Below are 5,160 nucleotides of genomic sequence, written 5' to 3' on the forward strand. Positions count from 1 at the left end.
TGTTGATTTTGTGTCCTGCAACTTTCCATGAGAATTTATTTTATAATCCCATGTACATGGTGAGCTCCTTTTTGTGATCCTCACAATGTCTTGCACATCACAGGTGTTTTAGGTATCTTTGGGTTAATAAAATATCTTTTTATTTTCAGGTTTAAAAGAAGAGTCTTAATTCAGGACCTTGAGAAGATATTAGAAAAAAATAAATTTCTACCACCTTCACAACAAAGTTAATTACATTTAATCATGTTATCACAACTATCTGTGAGAAACAAGGACAAATTTGCTGTGCTGTAGAATCGAGTCGGATATTGGTGAGGTTTCCTAGAATGTGGCAGTCAGGGGAATTGACTTCCAGAGGTTAAGAAAAAGCAATGGAGCTCTTTAATGTTATGATTCTCTGTCAGAAAAAGCTGAGCTTTTGTCCTAAGAATTACCTTGGAAAATATAGTTTGTTTTCTTATTTGTTTTCCTACATGAGGAGGGTTATGTTTTTAACTCATCAGGCTAAATAATATTACAGTCCTGGTTTCTGCATCAGGTCATAATGTCATAGCTGGTATTTATAACTGCCTTCTTCATTACCCTTGTCCTTAGGCAGCACCTCAGCTGTTCATGGTATTTTGCCTAGGGGGATGACTCAAACCTACATTCCTGAATAGTCTGGCCGTTGGATGTCTTGCCTTAATTGGGTTATTATAATTATTCATTAGCTTGAATCACAAAACATGAAAGTACTAAGAAGTGCTCTAGACATATCAGGCATATGCCTCCTTAGCCCCTTTTGTGTTAGGAACTCAATTTGCCTTTGATAGTCAGGTTCAATCATCCCACCCAGTACAGTACAGCCCTTCTTTGCCTCTTGATTGAGAAGGATGCGGGAGTCCAAAGTGGCCAGCTGGAAGTCTCAACTTCCCATTCAATGGAGTCGTTGTTGTTTTTCCTAGTGAAAGAATTTCTCCTTTTGGAACTAAGATCTCTAATCCAGAAGAGTATCAAATCATGGGGATAAGAAGCAACAATTTTTCTATTATATCCCTAGGGGTAATAGTGAGGGGAGGAGGCATTTCCATTTCAGCATCTTGATTGCAGGACCAGTGAATCCAGGCTATGAGAGAAACAGCATCATATATCTATTCATGTGAATGCTTAGATAGAGCATTACCATCTCCTAGGGGCTACTGCCCCAGCACCTCAAGTTATTGTCACCTATGTGAACATAACTGGGTCTTCCAAAGGTCTTTCCACTTCAGGATGAGGGGAAGCATAATAAGACCAGTGAATTCCATGAGCATTGCTTCATTCCCACATCCGTTTTATGTGAGACGAGTTATTTGTTTAGAAATGATGCTGTTTGGAATACAATGATGGTGGATAAGGTATTTTTCAAATCCACAAATATTAGTTTTCTTAAAAGCATTGCAGGTAGGAAGTAAAATCCATATCCAGGCTAAGTGTCTCTTTGAATAAGAACAAAGCAGTGCTCTTTTTATAATAGAAGTGGTCCAGTGTAATCACCTGCCACCTGGTAGCTGGCAGATCACTCTGGAGACTGGTGCCATATTGGGGACTCCGTGTTGGTCTCCATTTCTGGCAGATTGAGGACTCAGCAGTGGCTGCAGTGAGATTGGCCTTGGTGAGTGGAAGTCCATGCTACCGAGTGTAACCTCCATCCCTGCCACCTTGGACACTTTGTTCTTGAGTCCATAAGATTATGATACCAGTGTTGGGGAAAGAGGCTGATTGATATCCAGATAATGGGGATCGTATCCATCAGATTATTAAAATTCTGCTCTGCTGAGGTCAGCCTTTGCTGAGAACTCTGATAAGTCTCAAATATCTTCACATTGTATGTCCATTTGAACAGGTCTATGCACATACCTCTTCCCAAGACCTCCTTGTCACAGATTTTCAATCATGTATCCTCAAAGTCCTTGACCATTCAGCCAGTGAATGGGACAGAACCTATGCATGGATATGTGATGTGCTCATACCTCTGACCGTCTCTCCTCCAGGCAGAAGGAACAACCAAGTGCACGGCTCAAAGTTCTTCCCTCTGGGAGGATTTCCCTTCACCACTGTTCCTTCAGGGCTGTCCCAGTTGGCACTGTACTACTGTAGCTGTCCACTTTTGGCTTGTGTGTAGGCAGGATTCTAATCATGCCCCTTTAAGAATCCAGTCTTCTGGTTATTCAAGCAAACACTAATATGAGTATTGCTGTGAAGGGTTTTTTTAAATGAAAAAATAAGTATTTTATTTTGGTAACACTAAAAGAAAAACAAAACAACTGTGTTCCCACATTGAGGTGAAAACAATGTTTAAACTTTCTTATCAATCAAATATATTTCTTTTCTTTTTTTTTTTTTTTTTTTTAGACAGTGTCTCACTCTGTTGCCCGGGCTAGAGTGCCATGGCGTCAGCCTAGCTCACAGCAACCTCAAACTCCTGGGCTCAAGCGATCCTCCTGCCTCAGCCTCCCAAGTAGCTGGGACTACAGGCATGTGCCACCATGCCCGGCTAATTTTTCTATATATATTTTTAGCTGTCCATATAATTTCTTTCTATTTTTAGTAGAGACGGGGTCTCACTCTTGCTCAGGCTGGTCTCGAACTCCTAACCTCAAACAATCCACCCGCCTCAGCCTCCCAGAGTGCTAGGATTACAGGCATGAGCCACCGCGACCGGCCTCAATCAAACATATTTCAAAAGAAAGTGTTCTATGAAGGTTCCAAAGCACAGGCAAATCTTAATACAATAATCCAGGAGTCTGTAAACTGAAAATTACTCTCTTCTGACAGGATGTTTAACAAACAACTTTTGAATTGTAAAACCAGTGAAGCAATCCCTTCCAAATAACTGTGTCAAGAGTGAAATGGCTTGTTCCATTAAAATTCTAACATTTTCATTGTAATACATTTTTGTCATGATGACAATTTTAAATAAATTGTGCAGCACTTAAAATAAGTCTTGAAAGTGGAAAAGTGTACAAAGTTTCAGGTAAAACGATTAATAGATGCAATTTAAGAAGATTTCCCCTCCACTCTCTTGTCAGTTAACAATAATGATTACCTTTAACATAACACAGGTTGAGCTTTAAAACCCCTCAAACTAAAAACTTCAGTTTTAAATCTTAATCAGGTATAAATGGAAAGGATGATTATATTTGGACACCTTTACAAGTTTTTAAATTTTTTTTTTTTTTTTGAGACAGAGTCTCACTCTGTTGCCCAGGCTAGAGTGAGTGCCGTGGCGTCAGCCTAGCTCACAGCAACCTCAAACTCCTGAGCTCAAGGGATCCTCCTGTCTCAGCCTCCCGAGTAGCTGGGACTACAGGCATGCGCCACCATGCCCGGCTAATTTTTTCTATATATATTTTTAGCTGTCCATATAATTTCTTTCTATTTTTAGTAGAGATGGGGTCTCGCTCTTGCTCAGGCTGGTCTCGAACTCCTGAGCTCAAACGATCCGCCCACCTCGGCCTCCCAGAGTGCTAGGATTACAGGCGTGAGCCACCGCGCCCGGCCTTTTTTTTTATATTAATGCCAAAACCAGTTCCTGGGCCCTTTTATTCGACTGTTATATCCTATTGGACAAATATCAAAAATATAAGACTGTCATTTATGCTTTTGTAATTATAATTCTTCACTACAGTCCTCTATAGCTTTTACAGAGTTCATGGTCCCTAACATCTCTCATTCTCCATTCGTCCTGGGTGGGGAAATGGCAGCCATAGTAAACTTCTCGCCCATAGAGTTTCTGGAAGGAGGTACTGTTTGTTATTAGGAGTGACTCCATTTGGGCACTCTGGGTGGATGGCCTACAGGTTTTCTGATGGTGCATACTAGAGTCTCCAGCATGAATAATCCTGGAAACTTGAGGAACTAGCATTTTCCAGAATTTTGGAAGCCAAGGTATTATACAAATATTGAAGAGTCCAGTCCCAGTTATAATCACCATCAACACAGAAAAAGTTTGTGCATTTAATCAGTTTCAGATAGGCACCCTGGGTCAAGGCTAGACCCATATTGTGCTCTGTGGATTTCCAAGTTTTTATATTTACCTTGTCAGCAATGCTGTAGGAACTGAGAATGGCAGTATAAGTCCCTAGAGAGAGCACATCACACTCAGGGCACTGTCTCCACTCTGATATCCACATCTTTTTGAAGACATGGTAAAAGTCTGGGCTTAAGTAGTGACGATTGTCCTCTAGCAAAGGTCTAACTCCAGCCTACTCCTGAAAGATTTTTTTTTTTTTTTTTTTTTTTTGGAGTCAGTCTCACTCTGTCGCCCTGGCTAGAGTTCAGTGGTGTGATCATAGCTCACTGCAACCTCAAACTCCTGGGCTCAAGTGATCCTCCTGCCTCAGCCTCCCGAGTAGCTGGGACTGTGGGGGTGTGCCACCATGCCCAGCTACTTTTTGTATTTTTAGTAGAGATGGGGTCTCACTCTTGCTCAGGCTGGTCTCGAACTTCTGAGTTCAAGTGATCAGACTGCGTGTGACTCCCAAAGTGCTAGGATTACAGGCTTGAGCCACTGCACCTGACCACGGGAAGTATTTTGACCCATACAAAACGCAGCTTTCACCACCACTGTTGTTTGACTGGGAAAACTTGGCCTCTCTAATGGCCAAAGGAGTCGGGATTCTTGGCATTAAGGCACCCCATCTTCAAAGCTGCATTCTTCTCTGGGTCTCTGGAGCAATCTTTGTGCCTATTGCTCTGAAACTCCTTGGGGTACGGGCCGGCCGGGCTGAATGCTGAAAGGAGAGAATGTCTGCATAATGAGACAGCAAACCACAGGGCTGACGCTTTGGCCTATAGCAATCAGAGCTGGCCCCGGCCGGCCGCTGTCATTGCTGACTCATCCCAGGTCCCGGGGATGCCTGCCCGAAGGCTCTCAGCTGCCCGGGGCCGCCGGGGCTCTGCACCCCCTCGCCTGGCAGCTGCAACTCAGGCTAGGAGGCGCGGCATGGCGTGGCCTGGGTCCTCTCTATTCAGCACCACAGGAGGAAAGAAGCCGCGCCAGAGCCCCACTACAGCCCAGCTTGGTTCCCCGCGCCAAGGGCAGCCCTGCCTCCTCTGCACTCTCCCGCGTCCGCGCCCCGACTGACCGCCAAGCCCCAGCCACGCAGCCCCTGCCCACAACGGCCGCGACAGGCAGAG

At 43.7% G+C, this 5,160-nt stretch overlaps 1 pseudogene; it reads right to left on the reverse strand.

Moving 5' to 3' along the window:
* Positions 1–3,643: 3,643 nt before the first annotated feature.
* On the reverse strand, positions 3,644–4,777 carry LOC138378859 (alpha-1,6-mannosyl-glycoprotein 2-beta-N-acetylglucosaminyltransferase-like; annotated as a pseudogene).
* Positions 4,778–5,160: the final 383 nt, after the last annotated feature.

This window comes from Eulemur rufifrons, chromosome 30 (assembly GCF_041146395.1).
Source record: "Eulemur rufifrons isolate Redbay chromosome 30, OSU_ERuf_1, whole genome shotgun sequence".
Lineage (NCBI taxonomy): Eukaryota > Metazoa > Chordata > Mammalia > Primates > Lemuridae > Eulemur > Eulemur rufifrons.